Genomic DNA, 27,868 nt, shown 5'->3' with positions numbered 1-27,868 from the left:
CTTGTAGTGGGCAAAAATACTGTGCAAGGATGGTTTGGTGTGTCAAGAATTTCTTGAGGAGTTATTGAAGGAGTAATGTAAGTAAAGACAATTTGGGCTATAACAAGGAAGTTAAGCAATCAAGAGATGAGATCCAACAAATATCAAATATCAGAAATTTGTTTAAAAGCCACAATAGTGGCAATATAATCCTGAAGGGTGTCACATATCCATCTCAGCTGATGAACAGCTAATTAGTCTTGTAATGCTAGAAGCTAAAACAATCCCAGACAGTGGCATGGGTGAGGTGTCTTTACATCTGGAAGAGAATATGTGGTGAAATTAAAAGTTTCTCAGATGAGCCAGACATCCTTTATGCTCAGTGTAGTGTTCTTCTCTCATATTATGCTTGCTTGAAATGAACTTTTTGGCTTGATTATTTTTAAAATAATTTTATTTAGGAGGAGTAAATGTTCATAAAATACCCATTCCACTTTAAGTATCCTGAACAGCTCAGCCTGTGACTGAGAATATATTTACTGTAAGAGAGTCCCTTTACTTGAGGAAATTAACACAGCATTCCACTGACATAATTCTGAGAGGAACGTGATTTTTATATAACCTTAATCCATCCATTTAAAAGAAGTGATGTGGTTTCTACTTTTAATGGAAGTTTAGTTCTGCAGCAGACTTAAAACTTTCAGGGAAGACAGAAATTTCCTTAAATGTTGACACATAGAAGTGTTTAGACTTGAAAAGGGCCTTGAGTCCAAGCATTAACCCAGCATTGCCCAGTCCCCAACTAGACCATGTCCCCAAGCACCCCATCTGCACATCTTTAAACACCTCCAGGGATGGTGACTCCACCACTTCTGTGGGCAGCCTGCTCCAGGGCTTGACAGCTTTTTCCAATCATAATTTTTTTCCTGATATCCAATCTAAGCCTCCCCTGGCACTACCTGAGGCTGCTTCCTCTTGTCCTGTCACTTGTTACCTGGCAGAAAAGACCAACCCCACCTGGCTGTACTCTCCTTTCAGGGAATTGCAGAGAGTCACAAGGTGCCCTCTAAGCCTCCTTTTCTCCAGGATAAACACCCCCAGCTCCCTCAGCTGCTCCTCAAAACCCTTGTGCTCTAAACCCTTCCCCAGCTCTGTTATTCTTTGGATGTATGTAATGCAAAAATCTATAAATTATGGGGGTTTGGGGTTTTTTTTTGCATTTTCTTAATGTTCAATAGTCTTTCTAGGGTGCAATGCTTTACATCTGAAAGTAAAATGTCTGAAACAGATGAGAGGATTTTGTCTTTTTCACTTTATTGGCTACAAAGAGAGTGTGGGATGACCTGCCTGGATAGGTTTCTGAATTACATATGAAAATCTTGACTCAATGGCACCAATTGGTATAACTTCATTAAAAAAATGGATTTATAGAAAATATATTGTTGCTGCATGACTATCTTTTGTATGACTATCTGGCTGGACTGAAAATTGGCTGTGATAAATCCAGTGTGCTTTAAAGTAGATCAGCAATACCACTTGGCAAATCTCTCCTACTAAGCTAGGATTTTTTTTTTTTCTACTGAGGAAATGAGGGTAAAGGAGTTCTTTTCTACTTAAACATGTAGTCCAGAGTCCACCTGCCTGAGGAGATGCTAGGTAGCTCATATTTTTTGCAGGTCTTTGCTCTGAAACCTCCTGCAGCAGTCAGAACTTGAGGTTCTACTTCTGGGTCATTTTAGAGCTCTGAGCAGAGCCCAGCCCTGTGCTCAGCAGCAGCTCCTCACCACAGGCAGGAGCCACCATAAATGAAGTTTTTTAGGGGGCTGTAACTGTCCCAGACCTCTCTGCACTTGCTGTAACTGGCTGCAATTCCCACAGTCCTGGAAAAGATCTGTTCCCTAATAGTACATATCTTTTGAGGGTGTGTGCTAAACTACAATAGAGAGTCTATGTTATTTAGTTAATGTCTCAAGTGAGAATTTTGGAAACTGGATATAGAGCTTTCCTGATCTGTGCACAGTACACAAAGGACTCTGCCAAATCTGAAATTGCCATGACTAAACAGCTCTGCATTAATCATCTTACCAATTTAATTTTAAAATGAGAACAAGAGAACTTAAGCTCATCCTTTAGGTCTCTGAGGGGTTCTTTTTTGAACTTTTTGTTCCCCATTCCTCCTTTTCCCTGTTCATCTACTGAAGAGTGAAAAAAGGACCAGAACAGTAGATTTCATTTGGCTATTGATTCAACGTGTTAATGCTTCTACCACTGCCATTAGAGCTACTGTAGCTGGAAAATAAAGAAAAAGAAACAGTCTTCTTAAATTTCTCCAGTTGGTCTACTGGGTTTTCTGATTCCACATTCTTCCTGAGTGATAGAGGCTACTTTAATTTGCACAATATTAAGACAAACAAAAATTCCCACCCTGAAAGGCAAACCCAGCAGAACCACTTTTGGTAGCTACAGGTGTGGTAACTCTGCCATCCCCATCCACCCCTGTGTAAACCAAAAGTGAATAAATATTGGTTTACCCTTACAGGAATCTTGTAATTTCTGTTTCAAGCATATAACAGCAGAAGCAATGCACTGGCTAAATGATTTAACAGCTAATAAAATAGTGACTGTCCAAACCGCTTGTACAAATAAAGGTTAGATCAAGTTCACGCTGGGTTTTCTTAGACATGCATCCAAAATGCAATAAGAATTCTGAAGGGAACACATAGTGCTTAAAATACCAATGCAAATGCAAAGATTCTATTCTGCACCTGTGCTAAAATTCATGCTTGAGGCAATGCCATGAGAGAAACATGAGCTACTGGCGTGCATCAAAATGAAAACTTTAGCCTTCTATTTATGCACATTGATGCATGGTACTGAAGCGTTATGTGCATCTAAAAACAAAACCATTTTCTCTCCTCTTTGACTGTTTGAGGCCAGGAGGAGCAAATAAAGCCCTACCACAGGGAAGAGTTTTGTCTCGTGGTTTTGTGGGGTTAGATAGGATGGGGTTGGATCTGGGTCTGGGCCCTGTGCTTGAGGCAGTCCAGGCACCACCCCAGAAAATCTTTTGTCCTTGTTCCACCCCTCAGCATGATATCCCAAATCCCCTGCTGACATGATTTTGGCATTCTGAACTGCAAAAAAATGATGCCTTGGAGTGCCAGAGGGAAAGGCAAGCTGATTCCTTGTGTTATCTCCTTTATCTGTGCCTTTTTTTTTTCTTCTTGTCCCAGGGCTGTTAGGGAATTGGGAATTGTTAAAGCTGCTTCTTCAGGCTGATGCTTCAAATCCAGCCCAAGCTAACAATGGCTGTTTCAGTGTATGTAAAATTAACTTTTCCCAAGTTTCAGTGGATCCTGAGCTGTACCTCTTGAAATAATTGATAGTGTTGCCAGAAGTCTTAGCAGACAAGCCAAAGTTGAAGTTGTGATGTCCCCAGAGATCTTACTGGAGATCTGAGATGCATCATTTCCAGGGAGCAATGGGAGGTAATTATGGAGTTCAGGTGCTTTAGCCTGCATACATATTTTGGAGGGGGAAAAAGGAAAGGCAGCTCACACTGATACATTCCAAGTATATTCACCAGGTACACGTCCTGTACACAAACACTGTTAGCAAAATTTCTAAAAGCTTGTAAAACAGTATAGCTTGCTGCTCAGATATGAACTGGCTGTGTAATGCCTCACTGGAATGATGAGAATGCTACAACTGTATTTTACTGATTACTTCTGGCTCTACAGAAAAGCTAACACTTCCTTTAGTTTCAAGCCACAAAGCTGAGTCCAGCTCTGCAGGCCATGGTTTCTGCCCCATCACTCCAGCCACTCTGCTAAAATCTTTTGGTAAAGCAATTTTACATTCCTCAGAGGATATTGCAAAAGGGTGGAAGAAAAAAGCAGAAAGATGTAGGGTCTAAAAAATATGAAAATAACACTGAATCAAAACAGCGCCACCTCAGTGCTCCTTTCCTAATGGTTTAGTTATTAACCATTTATTTGAGAGCTAGATACACAGATGGCACTAATTCCCTACCAATGCAAAGTGCAGGATAAATATCATGTTAAAATAATGTATTACTGTAAATTAACATGCAAGTTTCCCACAAAATTCACTCATTTTGTATGAAATTGATGTATTTATTAATATTTAATGCTTCTACTCTGTGAGCTCCAGTAAGAGTTTTCTGTAGACAGTTTGTCTGTTATTTACAGGCACATATAATTGTAGTTGACAGCAGGAATGTAAAAATATTTGCAGGTAAATTTTACTCAAATAAAAATCTCAGCAACTTATAATTATTTGAGGAAGTTGAGGAATATATTTTAAATGTTAACAAAAGAGCAGTTAAACATATTCCAAACTGTCCCATCTGGCACAGCTGTAAATAACAATCTGTCTGTTTTAAACAGTCCTCTGTTGACTGTGTCAGCAAATGTTAGGATTATTTGCTACTAACTGACAATTTCATCTTTGAGTGTATTTATAAAGTTCTGCAGCACTGACACCAGTACATATATCATTTCTTGCAGATCAGTATAATGCTGAAAGAATCTTTGTGCAAACATACTTAAAGCTCTTCATCTTTATGTCTGAAGATGTTGATACGGATGGAGTTAGAAAGATTTATCATCATCTTTACTTTGATCCTCTTTCCTCCAAAAAAAGCAATAAGCTTAAAAAATTCATGCTTCTGGAGAAGTAGGGAAGGCAGTTTCATCTGCCACTGAAATCACTTAGGCATGAGGGACTGGCTGACTTCTGGATGTGAGTGGGTACAGCATAAATGTCTCAGAGATATTGTGTGTGCCACAGTGGTCTTTCATCAGAGCAGAATTTATGGGGATTTCCTAGCTACTAGATGAGTGGTGTGTAATGTGATTCCATAAATTACTGTGAAAAGCAGATAGCAGTACAATAAAAGTCAATACTGTTAGCAGGAACCAGTGTACGTTACCCTGCATGAACACAGCAAAAACATGGGGAGATCACCTCAGTCTTGCCCATGAGGGCTTTAATAGTGACCTCACACTGGCAGGGATTCCTGACCTTTGTTCCAAATGAAAATCAACATCTGGCCTGTTGGATTGGATATAAGACAAGTATTATGTGATAAAGTGTGTTTTCTGAAACACATTTTTCATTCTTTAAGTAGCAATTATCAGTTTGTTGCTTCCAGTTTAAAATAACTGCTTATTGCATCAGATAAAAACACTCTGCCTGTGCTCAGACTATGCTGTTACCTCTGCACAATGCACGTAAAACTTTCCAACTTTCTATGGCCAAAAGCAGATGAAAACAAAAGTGAGAAGTTTAAGCACTAAAATTTACACTGTTTCTTAAAGAACAAAGCTAAATTAAATTGTCTGTCTTTTTCCAACTCAGAAAACTTACTTGTCCTGGAAATTTCTTGCATGGAGTTGGGTAAAGAGGAGATGCTACAAATGTTCAGCAAAGGGCAGAGCAAACTGAATGTGAAAGCAGCATTCAGTCTCAGGTATTTCAAAAGCTGCTCTGAGAAGAGACTTTATCTAACATCTCCCACTTCGATGTAAAATTACCACCCACTCAGGATGTTATTTATGTGTATTCAAAGGCACAGCTACTTGCTTGCCTCTCAAACTGATGTTTTAACTATTTTCTTTGGTGTGCAAACCCAGCACAGGAGATGTGCTGACAGTAAACCAGGTTCAACATTTTCTTGTATGTCATTGGTGTTGTTTGTGAGTTCTGGTCTGTGCTGTCTGTGAAAAAAAATACTGGCAAGGAACAATGCTCAAGTGTCAGTGAAACAACTGGGCCAGAGGATTCCTCATTAAAGCCAATTATGCATGAGAAGGACTTTGCTTGATTGTCAGCTTGAGCTGGTAGCACTGACAGATTGGGGAAACCAAACCAAATTTAACTTGCTGATAATGTATATTTTACATGGAAATAACTCACAGACAACAACTTACAAAGTTCCCGCCTACTGCTTGTGTGACCACTTTTCAGACAGAACCATCATTTAAATGGAAGTAAAAAGCACCGCCACCCTCTCCTGAAGGTTTCATTGTGATCAAGCTAAATCTGTTTAGAATGGAATAGCTGGGTACAGAACACCTTTAAATTCATCATGAAAAATGTGTTGATAAACAGCCTGTCCCTTCTGTGAAACAAAATTGGAGAAAAAAACAGCTTTAATGGAAGGGTCTGTGAAGTTTAGTGTCTGTGAGGTAGCCAGATTTAAGACAGACTGGGGTATTTTTGTTGTTGTTGGCTTTATTTAAAAGCAGAATTTTCTTCCTTAAGTTGAAACTTTTGAAAGAGCTGGTCTTGCATAAGCAGGAGGATTGCAAAACTAAAAAAACACCCTTGCCCAAAATCCTGCACCCTCTTCCATATGGGATACAGGGGTAATGATGCCCCAGCATCCCTCCAGAACCCTTCATGCTTCAGGGCTAGAAGGAGAGCAGATTCTCTAGCACAGCCCCCTGTTCTCTTGTTTCATTCTCTGGTTTGTAGCAGTGTTTCAACTACATCAAACTGATGCTCTGAGGTTGAGAAAAAGAGATGCTGGCAAATTTCATTTCCAGCTTTGAAAAAAATTCCGTGATCCAACTGAATTCCATAACTGCATATCAATTGTTATAAAGGCAAAAAAACAAAAAACCCCAAACCCATATTAAGAAGATTCAGTAGAAAATGGAATTGGTTTTAGGGATAAATAAATACAAATTAGCTACGAAATGTCTTTGTTCAGTGAGTTTGAAGAACAATTGAAGTGCATACTTATTCAACAGATTTTTTTTTTTTTAAGCTTTCAGAAATGACAAACAGAGTTGACTGGAAGGAGAAACTACAGAATTGAAATTTGTGGTGTGTATATGTATATATATTTGCAATTATTACTTAATAAGATGCATTCAGAAGTAGTAAAGATGTAATATGCACTGAAAATAGCAGACATGGTAGAAAATTGCATCAAGAAAATGAATTAAATTGGATTTCAAGCCATCCATTACACAGTGGAAATGAACTTAGAAGAGGAAGATACAGCTTGACATGCAAAATAATTATTTTAAATGCGTATATGCATTAAAAGGTTGTGTCAATGTGCAGGCACAGCTCCAGTGACCTTGCCTGGTAGGGCATGGGGAATTTCGCCATCAGACTGCTGCAGGCTAATTAGCACTGCTCTCCTTTTCCAAAAATAGAATAGTAAACTTTACTCTTTATTTGCAGAACCCTTTTTCTCTTGGACTATTGCAAGGCTTTTTAATAAGAAACCTTAAAGTGCCTTGTGAAGTGAGTCAGATATTTTAACTGGGTGTGTCAAAGCAAATAAAAAGGGACTTATCATAGTGATGTGTGAGTGGCAGAGCAGGCTGAAGAGTTCCAAACAAAACATACTCAAGTTTGGTTAAGGCCTTGCAGGGAATATCCCATCTACTTGAAACTTGAAAAGCATAACAGTAATTATCTAAAGAAACTCGTACCTTCCATTTTATTCTCATATTTCAACACAGTCAATAATTTGGTTTAGGTTTTACAAACTACATAAACTCTGTTAAAGTTAAGAAGCAATTGATTGAGGGGAAAAGAGTTGGTTGCTTATCCCTAAGTGTGTCTCTCATCTGGGCAGTATGCGTAGAGTCAATTCCATGAGTGGAGGGTGAGCCATGTAGGGATTTCAGCCCCTGTTACAGCAGCAGAGCTTTACTTTTCCATTTCCTCCTTCCTCTCCAAGAACAACTAGAAGAACTCAGTCTGTGCCATGCCAGCACATTCAACAGAAACCTTTGCCTTCTGAGAGAAGAGAAAGAACAGACCCATTTGTTTCTGGTCTAGGAATGGTCTCCTACCCACCTCAGGCAAATTCATCTCTAAATTAATTCCATCAATCTCCATTTCTAAATCCTTCTATGCCAATTACCCTTAGAAAACTCTTCCCCAAATCCAACCTAATTGCACTGAAGGTGGCATATGTCCTTCTAACTTCATGTTGTGTTTGCTTTCTTGAAAACGTTACCCTTCAGCTAAAATATTATTTTCCATTTTCTGGTTTTTACTTCAACTGTGTGTTTGTTGACAGAATGCTTATCTGCCAAAGCTGTTACTTTGGCAAACTCAGCAACCTCTTTGCAGTTGTATGGTCACTTAAGAATGGATTGACACAGCAGAATAATTGAAAATATTTGCTCTACCTGCTATTTTGCATCCTGTTCTTTCAGAATTCTGCTGTGATGATTATTTGGTCTCAAAAGACCAAATAAGCTCCTTAGCAATTTTTCCTAACCTGATTCCCCTTAGCTATTCTGCCTCTTGTTCCATGTTCAGCATCCTTTCCTCTGATTGAAATGAGGCACAGAGTATTTACCCAGTTTTTGGGCTGCACCTAGATTATCTTTAATCTCTGTCCTTCCTGCACAGTAACTCCATTCCCCTCAGTTTACTTTAGTATCCTTTGCAAAGTCTAATTTTTGCTGTAAATCTGCATTTGTTAATTTCTAACACACAGCTTAATTTGATGCTCAGTACTTTCTTGCTGGTTCTTCATACTCAACATCTGTTTTTTGTTGCCACTGCTTATCCTACTGGGCAAGCCTATTTACACATTTAAAAGAGCAATCAAAGATTCAAACGATGGAAAAACACATTTCCTAAATGTGGTACTGCACTGTGCTTCACAGCTTCCAGGTCAGGTTATTCTAGCAGCTTGTTTTTGTTGTCCTAAAGGAAACTCTCATTAGACAGATGCAACATTCCCTTTGCTTATTTAGCATTGCTTAGTATGTACCATTTTCTGTTTATATGTGGCTTTCAAGCTATATTCTGGGTGAAACACTCATTTGTGTTCTCTAAAGATTTATGTGGCTTTATGTAGCTTCTATATTCACTCCTAAATGGTGACAAAATGAAACTTTTCTATTTACTCCATGGATGACATTTATGGACTGAGCAAAAATGAATGTGAAGTATTCTGGTTATTCAGAAGAAAAACACAACAGTAGTATTGGTTTCCTCAAGGAAGACATATTTTTTGATCTGGTGGTGTAAAATGAACACTAACCAGAATTTCAGCAATAAATCAACTTTTATAACAAGGACAGTGCATTAAGCTTAGATATATTTATGCTAACGCAGAAGTTTTCAACTCTGTTTTGTACGGGTGTTTAGCTAATTTCATTCCTCATATTCTCCACCTGCTCCCACACATCTAATAACTTCTTATTAAGGTTGCCTTTTGTTGTCTCCCATCATGTTTCTCTTGAATTTCCTTGAATTGCCTCTTTTTTTCTACTGCAGTTTGTTTTCAGCTCCTACTTTCAGAGTAATTTCTTGCTTCAACTGACCGCCTTCATAAACCTAAGCAGCTTTTGCCTTGAGTATTTTGTGATAGGCAACTTGGAGCCCTGTAAGGTCTCTTGCCACCTCGGTGTGAGGGGAGGGGAAGCTGTCCTTTGCAGCATCTGTTGCCTAGCAATGTTTCTCAGGTGCCTTTAGCTGTGCTGCATTGTGATCAAAGCTGGAAAGGCTGAGCGTAAGGGAAAGCGAAAATGGGCTTGAAAAACACTGCAATCAAAGCACAGCTCGGTGCAACATTCATGATTTTTACATGGCAGTGGAGAGACCCCAGCAACATGTGCCATTGTGTGCAAAAGGCTTAGCTCTGCTTCCCAAGTGCACAGCACTCCTTGGAGGAGAGAGAGTAGCATCACCATCCAGCAGCTCTCTGCTGGACCCTGTGGCACAGCTCTGCTCATTCCGGAGTCAAACTGATAGAGCTCAGCCTGGATTTCTGTTCTGAAATCAGCTGAGACATTTTCAGTCACCATCAGGTGGCATTAGAACCAGAGCCCAGGGTGGCAGTGTGTTTCCTGTGGGATGCATTGGTACAGGTGGGATGGAGCACCCTGAGAAGCTCGACTGCTTTCACCCAGGCATTGTTCTGTGGGATTCTCGTTCTCTGAACCTGAGAGAAGCAGAGAAAAGAATGATCAAAACAATTCTTATCTCACTGGCTGCTCCTGTGTTGTGCCAAAGTAGAATGCAATATGGAGATTGTTTACCCAAAGTGATGGTGTTTGGTTTCCTTGGCCTATCAGGGCCAAGCGTGTGTGCAGGCTGTCGGTCAGCAGACAGCCACAAGATTCTGGGCAGTTGAGTTGAGTGCTTGAGCAGATTCAGTTTAGATGTAGTGTAATATAGTATAGAATAATATAATATGATAAAGTAATTAATTAGCCTTCTGATACCATGGAGTCCTCCTCATCATTCTTCCCAGATGTCAGGCAAAAATATCACTGATAGATAAAGATAAAGGCTTGGCTTTTGCATGTACCACACCATCACTGTGACCCATCCGAGCTATTTCATGACATTGCAACTCATCCAGTCCAGCCCCTCACTAAAGGTGGGAAAGTTCCCTGTACCTTAACACTGGCCCTCTTGTTTTAAGGCTCAAAAAATAGAAATTGCAGAATAAATCTCATGTAAGAAGGATTTGTTAATAAGCATCATGCCCAAGTCACTGACATGTCAGGCTAAGTTCTACTTGTGAGATGATACTAATAACAACACTGCACAAACTTAGATAAACTAGTTAGTAGCATTCATGATGTCATAGGGAAAACAAGATTAATCATCCTGGCAAAACCAATCCTCTCTCAGTGACATCATCAGGATGGGAATATCTATATTAAGACAGAATAGCCCCAGCCTAAGATAGCATTTTCCAAAACTGTATTTATAGTTGGGGTGTTTGGGTTATTTCAGTGTGACTAATAATTAATTTAGGCATTCATACAAGTATTTTATCTATGGAGTGACCCCTAATAGAAACATGAGCATGTATTCTGTTGTTAAAAAATTGAATTCTGTGTGTGGTAGATAAAATTCCAGGGACAAAGATAAGTAAATCATCCTAAAGACAAAACTTAGAAAACCAGAAAGATTAGGATACAGTAACTAAAAAAATCTCATGGTAATCTCTTGTCTTTCTTTAAAGTTCACAAAAGAGAGGATTTCATCACCCTGTCTTGCAAAAGTGTGAGAGGGAAACATGGTAGAAAGATGATTTTGAATTGCACTTCAAACTTTCAGCACTGCTAGAGAGTTAAGCAGATAAATATCTCCCCCAACTAACCAGCTGCCAAGCAAGACTCTTCACAATGACATTTCATATACCATGCTTTTGGCATGTGAACAAAATCCATACCCTGCTGCTTCTCCCTCTCCTGACACTTCCTCAATTAGAAAGATCTTAGTTATTTGTCACAGTTTTATGTATTATATTCACAAAAAGAAAATGAAATTACTTTCAGGGAAAGGGGTAATTAGTAGCATACTCACCCAACTCCATGATTCCTCCAGTATTTTCACACTTCAGCCATTCTATACTGCATGTGAGTTTCAAGTTTAAACTGATCATTTGTTATATAAGATAATCTTTCAAGAAGAAGATAGTCTGATGTTTTGTTGACTGGAAAAACTTTAATTGAAAGTCTTGATTTGCAACAGTTTTTTCTTAAACTTTTTGAGCTTGAAAGAGTGTTTTTTTGTCTCTGTTTGGTGTCTGGTTTGAAGTTTTCTCAGAAAGGCATTCCTACAGTTCTTCACAGGAAAGCAAGGGAACGAGCCTTCAGAAGTAACAGATATAGGACTTTTAGTCTGAAACTATTTTCCTTTGCAAGGCTGGAGGAGGGAAAGGAGATAGAAATGAGATGGTAACAGTAGAACTATAGCTGGACTGAGAGTCTCACTGATCCCTATTCTGGTTTTGGACTTGCTCAAGCTTCCACAAAATATACCTTATAAATCAATAAATTAGTAAAGGCTTTTCCTCCTCTTTAAACTCTGGGAGGGAAAACATTCATCTCCCTGCTTTTGAAGGCTTGCCTACAATGCAAATTACAAGAAATTATGATTTAATTGAAAATTTTTGCACAGCAACTAATGGCCAAGATTCCTCACTACCCTTTTAAATCTGTGCTGCAGTGCATCTTTGAAACCACAACACCCCAAAAACAGTTAGTCCCATGACTGGTTAGTCTCTCTCATATTGAAGGGTTGGGAAAATTTATTGTGGGTGTTTTTTCCTCCTCAAAAGGTGGTGAGAAATCACACAAGAAGATCTGGGAATGCTGGGACTGGAGACCAGCATAAACTCAAAAATCTTCTGTATCATTCACCTGTCTTTTGCAAGCCATGTCCATTTTCCAGTTGTTGTGTGGCAGCAGGGAAGGAAGGTGGTGCAGTGAGATCCCTGTGGGGATGCTGCTGTCTCTGAGTGTGCCATGGCACAGATGGGAGGCCACAACAGTCAGTGGCTTTGTCAGTCTGGACAAAGGGGGATAAAGTCGAAGGGGTAGCTTTTGTGAGCTCTGCCTGCACCAAATGGACCAAGTCCAGCTCGGTTTCTGGGATTAGGGAATCAGTATTCATTTTTAGGAATGGATGTGATGTGGGACGAGGGTATGTAACAATTGCATGAGTGTGAATATCTGCCAGCCACTTTTTGCAACCCCCTTTCCCTGTGACTGGAGCCTTGATACTGGCACAGGGTGGCTGGGCAGGGCCAGGCATGCTGCTCTTCTCCTGGGAGACACATTCTATCCCCTGCTCATCCACTGGTTTGTATTGTCTCTTGCTGGTTGCGTAAAATACAATTCCAGCTGTACCCTCACTGGCTGCAAAGGAATGAGATTTTGGAAAGGTGGAAGGACAAAGGCAGTGCTTGCTGCAGAGCCAGAGGTAACAGAGCAAGGTTTGTTCACTGGGTTTTGCACAAGGGCTGTGACAGCAAGAAAACAACGTTTTCCATGGGTGAAAGGTGTGTTCAGAGACACTTTACATGGCTGGTGATGCTGCCTCTGGTGCCCTTGTGGGTAGTTGTGAAGCCTAGTTGATCATAAGTGCCTCATCTTCCTAATTTCCATCTACAAGCTCCACTGAATCTTTATTACCCTGCCCGAATGCTTTTCCGGTGTTTTTGAACAAGGGCAGGGCATTACTTTTACAGCCCAAGTGATTTTATGGAAAGGATTGAACTCGGGTCAACAGCAACTCATCCATAAGAAGTGCAAGCTTTAGGGAACTGAAACATAAACCCTATCAGAAATGGCTCAACCACCTCATTCAGTGCAGCCATGTGGATGTGGAAAACTTTCAAATTATCAAATTAATTCTAGCTTTTGCTCTTCCTCTGAGAAGAAAGCATGATGTTATAGTTCTTTCCTAGAAGCTTTGCTTTTCCTCTCAGTGCTGAAGAAAACTGAGAGGCTGCTGCATCCTGGAAGGAAGAGATGTAAGTATTCATTGCTGAGTGTGTACAGGCTGTGCATTGCTCTCTGTGAGGGGCAGGACTTCATTATGGAATGGTAGAGGGTGACCATATGGTACCAAAGTGTTTTCCAGTTCTGTTTCTGCACTATCTTCAAAAGCAATTCCTCTTTTCTCTGATTTTATTCTCTCTCCTTTTACAAGGCCTCCCCTCACTTTTTTCTCCTTCTTTTCTGGTCCCTGCCCAGACTTCAGGTTCTTATGTGTTCTGCCATTCCTTTTCCAGTTCCTGGCCCAGAAATCTGTCAGGTGTGTTGGAATGTTGCTGGGACAGAACTGAAACAGTGGTAGAGTAGGGGAAGGAGTTAAAACTGAAGACTGGGAAGCTTTGAAACAGAACACAATAGTTATTGTGCTAATTTTCATCTCCATAGCAACACTAATGCAATGTTTTTCCCTCACTCCTGGAATTCCCTTCCAATGTCTCCTCCTGGGCTCAGCCTGGAGACCAGCACTGGCACAGGGACTGGGAGGGTGCCTGTATGGCTTGGAATTGTTGGAAAATGGATGGGATTTGAAGAAATCAGTAGTAACCTCGTAGTGCAACTCCATGGGCTGCCCCTGAGGTGTGGCACAGATCTAACCAGGAGGTTTGTCACCAAGGAACAGAAAGGGTCTTGTTGAGATGGCGATGGCAGCTGGTGCAGTAGACAGTGATAATTCTGTGGGGAGCTGGAGCTTCTCACTGAGGCTCTGTGAGGATGAGAGGTCAATGTCACTATTATAGGTGACCCCTCAGAGAGGCACTCTTGCATTTCAATGTATTATCCTTGAAATTTGGGTTTAGGTCATCTGAAAGTCTGAGCAAATTGCCTAGTAAAAAATGAGACATTTTGCACTATTTTTTTCTGAATTCGAATCATTAATAGTGTGAGACTGTGATTAATGCAAACTGAGTATCTTAAAATCTGTAGGCATCTTTGCATATCTTAGTTTGGGTAATGTATCTTGTAGAAGTTAAAGGTAGCTGAAGGCTCAGAGCATCATTCAAACTGTAAAGCAAATTACAATCTCAATTGCATTTTCTCCTATTCCTGCTATCTTGGTAACCATGCTTGCATTGTTATAAGCTTTGGGGTTTTTTTTAACCCTCGTGGTACTATCACAGTGAGCAAGAAAAATCTGGGAGGGAGGAGCGTTTTTGATACTCCATAAATGCAAGTGTCCCAACACTGCTGAACACTGCTGTGCCATTTGGAGAATGCCAGAGGGTAAACTTTGAAGAGGCATAAGAAGCACCAAGAGGGAGAAGAAAATATTAGAAAGTGCTGTTGTGACAGATGGTGGGATGGTAGGCTGTTCTCAGATGGAAACATGTTGAAGAGTTTTGCCTCTCCAGTCTGGACAGCTTCTTGAGAACAGGCTGGGGGCAAAAACATCCAGAAAGCCTCAGAACAGCTTTAATGTGTGAGCTGTAAGTGCTGGTGGAGAAGAGTCAGTGAGCAGCTCTCTCAGTAGCTGTAGTGGCTGAACGTGTTCTGGTAGCAGTGCTGGATGTCCATGAAATCCATCAGGAGTCCTGGCTGGAATTCCTTGTGCCTTGGCTGAGGAATTGATGCTGTCCACAAAACATGGGAATGCAGTGGTGATCTTCCTAATAATCCATCAGTGCCATTTGGAGCCAAACCAGCACCTTCTGGGAGCCTTTTTGTCAAGGGACCCTGACTTCTCTTGCAGTGTGGGAGTATCCAAGTGTTTCCTCCTTGGCTCCTGGCACTGCTGGTTGTTACCATCAGCTCTGGCACTGCTCTGGCAGGTAGGACTGAGCACAGAGCTGTTCCTTTGAGAAGTTTTTCACTAGGATTCCTCAGGTTTGGACTAAGAGGCAATCTCTTGGAAGGTGTGTAGTTCTACAGCTGGAACGCTGCAGTGTTGGGAATTTAGCTGCTAGAGAATGGAAAATTACAAAGCTGTAGCTAATTCCAAGTCCTGCACCTGCAAGATAGTATGTCCTTGGGCATAGCTGTAGTATGATAACAAATAATGAAAGAGACATGAGAAAAGAGAGATGTAACCCCTAAGGAATGGGGAAGAGCTGATGTTGTGGTGTGGCCAATGGACAGTGTAAATTACAGAATATTCATGAGCTTATTACTCGCTGTATAAGTGTCTGATGCTCTCTTCAATAAACAGAACTTGCTTATCACTCATATTGAGTGTCCGAGTCTCCCCTCACTGACAAATAGCTCATCCCCGACAAAGGCCTCATTCTGCAACACTGCAGTTCTTAAAGTGGGAATGTCACAGGGGCATCCCATGGAAAGAGGGAGCTTGCAGCTAAACTGAGGGCTCAGTGAAGGAAAGCTGCAGGAAAGTTAACTCAAAACACAGAACTGCTTTCCCTGTCAGCTGACTCTGAAGTTAAAGTGATGTCATTTTCAAGCAAGTGTTCCATTTCACCAAAAGTTTATACTTACTACTCTTATATACCCTTCTTAGCCTGCAGACATGAGGCATTTCTATTTAAAAAAAAAAAATTAAAAGAGGAATAAACCTGGGCATCTTTTACTTCCTCCACTACCTTCTGTCCATCCCTTCTCCCATCTTGAAAGCCTTAACACCCAAATTAGAGACCTTCCTCTCCCCACATATTCAGAGCCTAGAGCGTACATGTAGTTTGCAGAGCACTGAGTGGGCTTAATGTACCATCAGGCTGGAACGTGTTAGGAGCTAATTCTGGGATGCATGAGCACAGGAATTGTCATGGGAACACAGCCTATAATCAAGAAGGATAAAAATTCCAGTAGGAAACCAGGCTATGGGAGACTTCCATCATGTTGCTCAAAACAACCCTAAAGAGAGAATTATTTTGCAATTATTTCAAAGGAGACACCATGCCGTGGAAACCCCTGATACAGCAAATTGCCTGTAATTAATAAAAGAGGGAACTTTAAAAGAATAATTTTTTCTAGTTATATCCAAAGACATAAACCTGCCCTTCTTCTAGACCCACTAATGAGAAAAAAATCCAAACATTTGGGGAGTCAGTTTCCCTCTGACTGAAATTCAGCTAGTAAACATTGTGTAAAAATATGTTTCCTCACTTTTTTTTTTAACTGACAGAAAGGAAGGTTTCACTTAGCCTACCACATAGTCAGATGCTTCCTTTTAATCCAGTTTCCTTGGGAAATAACAGTTACAAGATTGTGCCATTGTCAGTCCCCATGAGCTCCTTTTGAACTCATTGCCCAGTTTCAACTAAACTTGCAGAGAGATCAAGAGTCCCTTTGCCTTTGATGAAAACAAGCAGATACAAGGCAAGCCCCTGTTAATGGAAAGGCCACAGCATGTGTTCAACATATTATTAGACATTAGAGAGTCTGTGTGAGGGGAACAGAAGGACTGAAAACTTTTGTGAGAACAAAAACTACAGCAAGCAAGCTTTAAAAGTGTCACTTGCTCAGATAACTTCTTGGGAGTTGCTGTACTAAGCTCCATGATATAAGGACTTGTAATTGTTTTCTAATTCCAACCTGTGCAGGGCCTCCTGATAATTAAAGTGTCAGCATTTCAGTGATGAAAAGCCCCATTGAAAATCAATGTTCAGTTGCCATTGCTGCTTGCTGGGAAGACAGAAAGGTCTTGTGAAGGTCTGCAGAACCAGCTGTGAAAGCCTTCTGTCAGCTTGGCGGGAGGGGAGAGCTGTAAGACCAAACCACCATTTGCAAATTCTCATCCTTTAAACTTAGGGCTGGCTATAGAGAAAATCAGAGGCATATCTTTCATGTGGAGGCCTCCAGAACTGCATGTCCTGCTTAAAACTTATTTGCAGGTATTGTGCCTGTTCCCATACCAAGAGAACAGACTGAGTAACCCTGACTGGAAGCTGCAGGGCAGCTCCTCACAGGAAGATCTGTCAGTGTTAGCAATGGCACATCCTCAGAGAGCTCAAATGCCTTTTACTGTTCAATGTAGACTTTATTCCCAGTTCTTTGTTAATCAGGGGAATGCTCCTCACCTTGCTTTATGAGTCAGGACAGTGAGATGCAGGGAGACTAAATGGTGACACCAAGGTCACACATTTTGGCAGAGGATGAAGTTAAACCCAAACCCTCTGAGCTGTGGGCTGGCAGTGACTCTGGGAGCTGAGGAAGGGGCAGCCTTGAGATCTCTGCAGGGTGGAAAGCTCTTCCATGTGCCCTCTGCCCTTCTTCCCTTCTCAAATGAGCTCTCTGATTCCTGCTTGCACTTTTCTGACTGTACTTTGGCCTATCAGGCTTCCCAGAACTGACCATTATGCCATCACTTTTGAAATGACTTTTGAGTATAACCCATTGCAAACTTGGTATTACAAACCTGGTATTACAAAAATGGCTTGCTGCCTTCCCTTAGAGCATTCATAAACTATGTCCAAAAATACTCCAAAGTAGGTGCTAATAGCCTAGATTGATTCTGACTGCATAAAAGACAAGTAATTTCAAATTATGAAAATTAACTACTTACATAATTTGATTTATTCAGTTACAGTCTCTGTGAGGATTTAATGATGGTGCCTTATTCCCAGCTCTGCTGCTGCTGAACTGACAATATATCACAAGTGTGATTCAGAAAGGTCTAGCAAGAATGCTGGGGTGGTATGAGGGAAAAACAGGTAGATGATATAGCAGAACTTAAATTTCAGTCTCTGGCTTATAATTATTCCATCTTTTTCTCATCATCTGTGTTTATCCTACTGCATTTTGATTTAGGAGCTTCTTTAGGATCATATTTATTATGTATATTTATATCTATGTTTGCAATCTGATTACATCTTGTACTGGAATTCCTGGCTCAGATTTGCTGGACTTTTGCAATCCACGAAGGATTCCTCTGCCTCAGAAAAGACTTTCCTGTATCCCTAATCCACACAAGCAGGCACAGCCCCCAAGTCCAGCCTAGCTCCTGCCTCTTGCTCAGGAAGATGAGCCCTGCAGCCACTTGCAGATGCTGGCATGGAACACATTCCTAAGTCCCTTTATGGCAAGGAGCATAAAGGGATGGTGGTGGTGTACCTGTGTCTGAGAGGCAGCAAGCTGACAGCAGGAAAACCTGCTTAAATAAGGATTTACTTCCGTAATCAGACAGAGTCCCATGGCACAGTCTGTGACACAGCCTCCTCCCTGACACAGAGAATCTAATTCTGAAAAGGAGAGACTGCACTGGGAATATTTCTATCTTCACAGTTTATTTGTGAAGTTGTTACCTTTGTTCTGATAGGGACCCTTCTGCTTGCCACTGGCCTCTGCAATCACTCAGCTAAAAAGGGGTAAAAAAAGAGACAAGCACTTGCACACAAAACACATTGTGACTTGAGCAAGGGGCACTTAGAATTAACTTGGAACCTAAATTTGCAAACAAACCTAAGGGATAAGAGTAGCTAGCTGGATAAACTTCCTGAAGGCAGAAACATCTTTCCAATCTCCTCTTTAGCTCCTTGAAGGCATTATCATCACTTTGATCTAAATTGAATTGACTCCAAGCCAGTTTATTGCAATGTATGAGCTGCTCCCCTGTAGATGCTGGAGATGAGGCCCTTGCCTGAGAGCTCAGAGTGACACAGTTCTTCCTCAAAGGCACCAAATGAGAGGTGAGAACTGATTCCTGTGGTTCCCTCCACCACAGAGACAGAAGAAAAAGTGATTCTCACTTTCAGGATAGGTTTTAGAGGTAGATGAGGATGCAAAGAAAGAAAGAAAGGTATTTCTTAGCCTTTTTTTCCCCCTCCCTACCCTCAACCAAAACCACCTTCTCTTCCCTGGCTGGGAGGTGGCTGTGTCTGAGAAGGAGAACAGTTCTGCCCACAAGGCCCTCTCTACCCCTCCTGGATATCTCCTTGTTCCAATTCAGCTCTTTCTGAGCTGGCAGCAATTGCAGGCAGGAAGAGTCTGAGAAAGGAGTGACAAAGTCTTCTTTACTGAAAGCAAGAGCAATACTTCTTGATCCTTGATCATTGATTACAGCTCTTTAAAGGGCAGAACATCCAGCAATTGCATTTGACAGGTGTTGGGCCAGAAGATTTGTAACAGGAAACATGAGGGGTATGATTTGTTCTCATTATCACAAAAAGAAGATTTTTGTTCCAGTTGGAACAAACAAGTCTTTTATTTCCTGTCTTCTTTTATTACTTCAACAACTTATTAAATTCTTTATTTTTATTTTCTTAATATCTCTGCAATGCCTTAGCTTTTTAGGTCAGTGACTCATATCTACAGCTGCATAAGAGCAAACCTCTTCATATAAATGGCTTAATTTTCAGGCTGACCATGTAGTTTTATCATTCTTCAAATGATCTATGCTTCTCTAGATTAAATGGATGAGTTTCCAGAAAGTAAATGTGTTTGGGCTGCACAGACAGAGCTTTATGTCAGGTTCCTGCCAAAGAAGTCTGCACAATATTGTCTCAATAAAAAATGAGAAAGTAAAAATCATTTAGTCACAGGTGTACTACACATTAAGATGCAGAAAAGGCATCACTAAATTATGTCATTGCATAAGTAGTTCCCTCAGTAACAGTTAAGGGAAGAAACTAGTTGGTCACAACTAAAGAAAGTGCAGCTTTTATGAAAAGAACTGGCAATAAAAAAGTCAGAATTACACTTCTATGTGAAGTAAGTTCTGATGAATTCAAGCAGCTCCTGCAGTTTCCAGTGCTCTTTCCTGTGTAAATGGTGCTTCATCCCATATGTATTTTCAGCACATCTCTCTGTCTGAGACTTTAACTTAGATTCTCTACTGTTGCATTGAATTTCAATCCAGATTTCTGTGCCATTTCCACCAAGGTACCTCCCAGATTTATGAGAGAAGTGAAGATATATGTACTGTTCCCTTCTTTCTTGGTTACATACCTCTTGGATACATGGAAGTCAGATTTCAGCAGACTGATGCCTTCAGGTCAGAAAAATGGTAGCTTTTTCATCTTTCTGCATTTAAGTCCATTTTAATTCTATATCTTCCCAGATAAATTCAGGCCAAACCTGTCTTTCCAGTATTTCATAATGAGCTTTGTCATGTAACTTTTCTGATGGAGCAGAGATGAGCAATTTCTAAAAAAGGTTTTGAGGTTATGAGCTGATGGGGTGTGTTTCAAAGGCCCTGGTAACTGCAGAGGGTCACCAGTTTATCCTCACCACACACCCAAGAAGTCAGTCAGCATCACTGCTGTGTTATCTGGGGAGATGAGAGGCAAACTCCCTGAGCCCCTATATCATCCTTGGGCAGGGGTCTGGCTCTGCCTCTGAATCAGTAAAATGGAAGGAACTGTCACATTTCCACCCTCCCACACTGCAGTGGGATGGACACTCAGTAAAACCCAGCTGATACTGCAGTAGTGCAGACCACATGAGGCTTTAAAGGGAGAGAAGCATCTCTGAGGTCTGCAGTGGAAAGCATTTTCCAAAGAGAATCAGGACCCAGCCTCCTCTTTCTCTGTCTTTCCCTCAGGATAGGTCCAAATCAAACAGACCCAGCCCATTCTTGCAAGTGGATGCAACACAGTCCCCGTGCTTCTGGGGTGCTGTTTTCCCATTTATCATGAGCTGCACCCACCACCCTTTGCAAACAGCCCTTGACAAAGAAGAATTTAATGGGATTTTCTGCAAAAGTGTATTGAAAAGGAATGAAGAGTTTGCCAAAAATGTGTTCCTCTCTTCATGTGGATGTAAATCAAATCCCTGGGTTTACTTTCTATACTCTTGGATTCCAGCAGAGGTCAGCTCTGCCTGTGCTGGGGATGGACAAAGCAATTCAAAGTGTGGGTGCCTGCACACCTTGCAACACAAAGCTCTGCTTGCTTCCCACTGCCCCTCACAGCACGAACTTCAGCCCATTTCAGGCCCTCCTCTTAAATGGAGATAAAAGGGCTTTGAACCAGAGTATCTCTGTCTCCAGGACTGCCATAAAAGCTGGTCAGAGACCTCTTCTTGCTGCTGCTCTGTGGCTCCAAGCCTGCTTGAGAACAGCCTGTAATGAGCACAAGGAGAGGGGACTGTGACAGTGGTCCTTGGTGAGGTTAAAAGTGTTGCAAGATGAAAAACCCCCAAAGAGCAGGAAGTTATGTCTGGACTGTGCTTTTCAATTACTGACCTATTAGGGAAACAGAAATACTGCCATCCTGTTGCAACTATCTTCCTTTGCTGCTGTATCAGGATTGTTAAAAAAACCCCTACAACTGTGCTCAAAAATGTTTGGTTAAAGTTTGTTCTGGCAAAAAAAAAAAATTGAGTGTATCTACAAAAAAATTTACTTCTTTAAATGGCATTATCTTGGTGGATATATGGTCCACTAAAATTCTTATTTCCTCTACCAGTTACAGTGGTTCTTTAGCTCTTCAGAACACAAGACAGGAATATTTTGAAGCTGAAGGCAGATTGTGTTGACAAAAACTCTCTAGTTTAACCATAAAAATCTGCAAATGTCCAAGACATGTTTTTATTCTCTCTTCTTTTTCAAATTATTGCTACATTGAGATTTTTTGTTAATTGTCATTAGTGATTGACACACTTTGCAGACTTTTGAAGTTAGAAATTAATGACTGCTTTTCTGAAATTAGATGTCATGCTTTTGACAGAAATCTTTCATGCAACCAGTGATGTGTGCCATTGAGACAGCAGCTGCTTCTGAAGGATAGCATCTAAAAAACCCCAAAGAATCTCACTGTAAATCTAATGCCTGGTTTTCCTAAATAATACTTTTCACACTTTTCTGGTCTTTTTTGAATTTAGCTTCTTAATACTAAAAACCAGATGAAGTTTCAGTTCATCTAAGCACCTCTTTTCTTTGTTCTCTTTGGGAGATTTGGTAGATTGAGATGACAAAATGTGGTTTGCTTATTTCTTATAGCTGTATATAACAAGAAATGAGTGCCATTAGTCTAACAAACTACCAGAGGAGCCAATAAATAATTTCAGCACAAGATCAAGTATAGAACTAATGAGCAGCAGACTTGACTTGTTAGCTGATAATTGAGAGAAGAAATCTAAGCCCACTAGAAAGAGATGATTAAGGTGCACCTTCACAGTGAACTTACACTCTGTGTGCAGTTGTGCTGAGCAGCTCCAGCCCTTAGGAGTGTCAGATGAATGTCAGGCAAAGCAAGAAAAGCCATTTTTCATTTTAGTGCTTGTTCCTCCTGATGGCATTATCTGTTATAGGTCAAGCAGCTACAGCTGACAGCTTCATAGGTCATCTTAAAAACAAGATATACACTCAGAGCTGTTGCTGCTGATTAAAGATCACATATCTGAGTGCAGATGACACTCCTGGCTTTTGGGTGACTACAGGGGATTTGGAATTCCAGTGGGAACAGCACATTGTGTCCCAATACCTTGTACACACACAGCCCAGGCTGTTGTTCACGAGGGACTGTGTAACTGCCTCACCAAAGAGCAAATTGTGTTCTGGAAAAGTGACAGCATTTGTAAGGCTCCTATTGTTTGTTGTTACAAGGAGATCTGGATGGTCCAACACTTAGAGGGGCTGGCTGCCACTACAGATGGTCACAAGCAGGCTTCTCACTTAATGCCCTCTTTACCTGTCTGTCTTTGGCAGCTGCATCCAGGTATTTTGTAGGTCAGATTTGTCTTTACAGAGAGTTCAAAGCACCACTAACTTTGTGCCAAAAACTAATGGATGCATCCTGGGCTCCTCATCTTGCTGTTTCACTTTGTCATCTCTCCAGTGGTAACTACCTAGCTCTGGGCTGAGGAGAGTCTGATCTGCTTTTCCCAGGGAGAATTCTTAGGGTGTCTCTAGGCCACTGACAAAATCTGAAATGCAAACAAAAACCCTAATCCTGAATCACAAATCTCTGAAACAAACAGAAGAAGATGTCTCTCTTGTTGAGAGTTGCCTGCTCCCTGGCTGAAGTGGGGCTGGTGCCCACAGTATTCCTGTTAACTCCATCCAGAGCAGTGTGAGCAAACAGCTGTGCCCACACTCTGTGGCCTGTAACACAGGGCCATGTGGCTGAAAGACATCATCACTGTTTTTCAGAGATTTTATGGTTCAAAAAACCTAAACTGACATGAGGGCTCAATCAGTGGATTGGTAGTTTGATAGCCTAATATCAAAAGGAGAATAAATTGCACACCTTTGGACATGGCCCGAAGGTTTGTGAGCCCTTGAGAGTAGAACTGCTGGAAATGTGCTGGAAAACACTGTGCAGCACAGAAAGATCCCAATCTGGATGTGGTCCTGGCTATTGTGTTTATTTGGAATGGTCTCCTCAACAAATCACCTCTAAATCCACATCTGGCTTTTGTCTTGAAAGGAACTGATTGGTTTTCTGCATAACAGGGTCCAAAGAAACTCAAACTGATACTTTGATGATCAGGAGATGGGGACTTACCAGCACATCAGAGAAGTGACAGTGTAGACACAGATCCTTATTATTAATAGTGAATTGTTGTTTATTCTAGATGTAAACATCCTAAAATATTAATTAAAAAAAAACCCCAAAACCCCGTAATCACACAAGGCTTTGGTCTAGATGAAAAGAGACACATTTTTCCTTTTACAAAACAGCAGGGGCCCTTTTTGCCACTGGCAACTGTCAGTCTTCAGGTAATTTCATAATGAGACCTGCAGTACAGTCTTTGAGAAGAGTAAGACTAGAATGGAAGAAAAAAATTAAAAGCCTTCAGTAAAAGGCAGAGTGAAAAGGAGCTTGATTTATGACCCTAATGTAAAAATTCTTTGTGTGGAAGAGATGGTAATGATGCCATTATGTTGGGCAAGCCCAATACAGAAGATTGTTTATGTAGATACAAGTGTTAGGACAGAATGGAAGTCATTTCCCTAGGAAAGAAATCAACAGCCTTAAATGCATCTTTTACAGAGACCAAAATGCTATTAGACTTCTTAAGTTTGACTTTCCTCTTTTCTTGAGAGGATAATTATATTATTTGCTTGTTTTCTCTGGTACCTTTGAATTTTTTTCTGTGTCACTAAATAATGTCTGTCATTTTTTGCCCCTGGCTTCTCCTGTGGTTCATTCCCTCACTGATCTGGGGTTGTCACTGGCCCCACCATGGGCACCAGGCTCTGCCTGCCTGTGCTTGGCTGTGTCCCCTCTGTGAGGAGTGCCTGTGCCGGGGTCACCTGGGCTCCCAGCCCACGTCCCCCTTGCAGAGCAGCCCTGCTCTCCCTGTTCTCCAAATGCCCAGGCTCAGGATATGGATGGCCATGTAGCAGCTTTCCTAAAAGCAGTCACCAGTGACATCATCGGGACATGAATCAGCTCTGTGATATTGCTGGGGTGTCAGCTCTGCCCAGCCTGTCATTTCCCCTGTTAAATTTGCACTCTTGATTGTTCCTGCCCAAGAGCATCCCTGATACTGGTTCTATTCAGCTGCATTTTTAAGACAGCCTTTAATTCTAACTCAGTTGTTCCATCCATTTGTTCCTCCCCAACCTTTCATCACCTGCACGCTAACCAGCTTCAGAGGTTATTCCCTCAGCTCAACTGTTAATGAATAATTAAACACTAATTTTTATTAAACTATTAATTAACACACTTCAGGGTACCCAGGAGAGTCTCATGAACAATCACAAGTGGTGTAAGGTTTATAACTTGACAATAGTTATTATAATGAGCTATTTTTGATTAAAGCTTTCCAGATAATGGTACATACTCCTATATTTTCACCCAACACACACTTACTGCTTTGTGTCTGTGGCACTGTTAAAAGCTTGTGCTGTATTTACCAGGATTTATTAGAACACAAATTAGAGGAAGAGACTCTGATAACTGACTGGGCTGCATCTCTAAGTGATACTGATGAGGTCCAAGTTAGCCTACATCCTTTAGTGGTTGAGTTACCAATAAACCATGGCCAAAAATCTCTCTCAAGGGTGATATTTTGATCACAGACTTCTCTGTTTCTGTTGTCTCTGCTGGTTTCAGAGCACCCCCTCCTCATCAGTGACTCAGTGAGCCACAGTCATTGCAGTGAGGTGACAAACTTGTACTCCGTGGGCTCCACCACTGCCTACTGCAGAGGTTTCTCCAAGCCAGGCTGATCTTTTATAATCTAGCACAAAGCTAAGGATAGAAAAATGAGTATCAATAGCTACTTCACCCCTCCCTCCCTATTAAATTTAGAGGTAATCTTAGGCTTAATACAAATAAACTGGATGGGTTTAATGCTATCAAATCAACAGTGCTAGGTAAAAGAAAAAAAAGAATGTGTTTCTTTCCTCCTAGAGGAAGGATCACTCTTATATAGTGAAAGATCCAATTACAGCCCAAATTATGGCCATCTAGAGACTAGCTAATGTGGTTATATTGCAAATAAATCATCTGCACTTAAAACTAGAAAATGCTTGTTTTGATGTATTACAGCCACCCTCCAGTAAGTGTCACGCACAGTGGGGTCTGGATTCAGGCAGAAACAACAACCCAAAGGATTACTGCTGCCCACACAGGAAGTTTTCCAGGCAGGGAGTGCAATCAGCAGCACTCCAGCAAGTCAAAACCCAGGAAACTCAACAGTGGAGGATGAGGATAGACGGGCTGCCTGACACCTAATTGCTGTGAGACAGGAAAAACAGCAGGAATAGGACAGAAGATGCAAGGTGATGCTGAAGTCATGTTCTGCTGCTGGCCATAAAGGTGATTCACTGAACAGCGTGTCCCCTGTCAGAGGGAGGGAACAATACGCAGGAACATTTGGCATTCCAGTCCATGAGAAGACCCAAGCCAACTGTCCTGCTCTGCTCATCAGCTGCTGCAGGAACCAACTACAGACAGCTCTAGGAAGAAAGGAAAAGGAATACAACTTGACTAAAATGAACTTTTATTTCCACTGCTGTGAAGAAGGGGAAAGGGGATGCTGACTCTTGTCGTTTTGCCTGTAATTGTTATTGCAGACACGACTGTGTTACAGGTACAGTAATTTAATACTCTCAAACTCTATTTTGAAGGTCAAAGTGTTCTAACATCGTCATATTTTTGACTGTGACTTACAGCAGCAGAGTTTGGAAGTTCTCCTCAAGTCAGGAGAAGCTGCCAAATGAAACCACACTTCAATAGGTACAAAGTACCCTTTGGCAGAATTCCATCAAATTATAATCCCCTCTCATTACTGCATAAATATTTCTGGGTGAGGTAGCTAGTTCCAACCCTTCTCACTCATGTCAAAAATCTACGTACTGGATCAGATATTTCTGTGATTCCTAGTTTTCATTTCTGCTTTGCTTTCCTATTTCTCCAGCAGGTCAACATCCCAATGTTGCTTCACATTTCACCACAACTTTTTGTTCATTCACATGGGTTTTGTATTGGCACCATGGAGCTGTTCTGTGTGTTTGTGTACATATGTAAGCACAGACACCTACCTATATTTGCAAGTAGGCAGCTAAATCACCTTGGACCCTCTTTGCACCTCACAGCTCAATAGCAGCATTGTCACTCTGCAGTCCAGTATTCCCTGTGGCAGAGAATGACCTTTTAACAGTTAGGCACTTGGGGCATAACTGCTGTGTTTGTGCATGAGCCAGCTGACTGGCCGATTCTCTTTAGATGTTTTCACCATCAAACCATTCTATTTTCCACAATCAACACAAATTCAGTTCAGTCAAAGCCTGAAAAGGTAACACTGCCATTTAAAATAGTGGAGTAACGGTTTCTTACAAAATACGATGAATTAGGCACAAGATTCTAGGAACAAAAGAGAAAAAAAATTAGGCAGCCATTTTTTCACTTTGATAAGCCTTGTCTTAAATTTGGGGATGCTTGCCACTCAAAATTTTCAAAGCTCATCTTGCATTTTGACAAGAAGAAACAATACTTAAAGTCAACAAGGTTACTTTTCTCATATACTGATAGAGCTTTTCCAATCCTCCCATTTTGCAGAGGAGCCAGTGATGTGGGAGTCCTTAGGTTGGACTTTTTGTAGTGCTGAGCAGCTGATGCTTCATGGCAGAGCAAGGCAGTTTAAAATTAGCCATCCTGCTTTTAATTTTGGGCTTTTGCCCTCTCCCCTGTGGCAAACCTGCAAATGCACACAACAGGGATGTGCACCTGTAGGAGGCAAACCCAGTTTCATAACTCTTCCATTTCCAAGCAAGCTTCCCAAATTACCATGTGACACACTCCTACTGCAGGCAAGGCAAACTCAAAAGTGTTTAGTCGATTCTTAGGATGTCTAGGTCTGCATATTTCACTGTACTCCCATGTGCTTTTCTTCCTCCAGTGCAGAACCAAGGTCCTGAAGAGAATGTGGAGGAAATGACCTCCAATTCCATCCTCTTACTCCAGCATTAATTTATAACATGAATCATCAAGAAAATAACACTTTAACTACAATAGATATAATATACATTCCCAATATTTTCTAAAATGTGCCCTGGTTTTAATTAAAATGTGAATTGTACAAGCAGAAGGACTTGTTCCTCTGCCAGGAGCAAATCTCCAGCCATGGACATCAAATGTCCATGGAAAAAATATTTTGTTTTTTTTCATGCATTGAAACTTCTCCAACTTTATTACATTTGGAAACAGAATGTAATAGCAGAGGGCAACATTATGTCTGACATATATAATTAGTTTACAAAAAAAAATACAACCAGGGGACACAATTTTGATAGAACC

The 27,868-nt window shown here is 41.0% G+C and overlaps 1 protein-coding gene and 1 long non-coding RNA gene across 2 annotated transcripts in view; one reads left to right on the top strand and one right to left on the bottom strand.

Annotated features, from left to right (window-relative positions):
* The window catches only part of HTR1F (5-hydroxytryptamine receptor 1F), a 106,205-nt gene that overhangs the window by 75,167 nt on the left and 3,170 nt on the right, over positions 1–27,868 (bottom strand). The window lies entirely within an intron of this gene.
* Positions 1–27,868, top strand: part of LOC135454733 (uncharacterized) — a 34,150-nt gene that overhangs the window by 3,275 nt on the left and 3,007 nt on the right. Inside the window, exon 2 of the long non-coding RNA XR_010442188.1 lies at positions 25,619–26,162. This is a non-coding gene — a long non-coding RNA (uncharacterized LOC135454733). The remainder of the gene's footprint in view (positions 1–25,618; positions 26,163–27,868) is intronic.

The sequence above is a fragment of the Zonotrichia leucophrys genome, chromosome 1, assembly GCF_028769735.1.
Source record: "Zonotrichia leucophrys gambelii isolate GWCS_2022_RI chromosome 1, RI_Zleu_2.0, whole genome shotgun sequence".
NCBI lineage: Eukaryota > Metazoa > Chordata > Aves > Passeriformes > Passerellidae > Zonotrichia > Zonotrichia leucophrys.
Note: the sequence above shows the minus strand (reverse complement) of the source record. Positions and strands in the feature narration are given on the sequence as shown.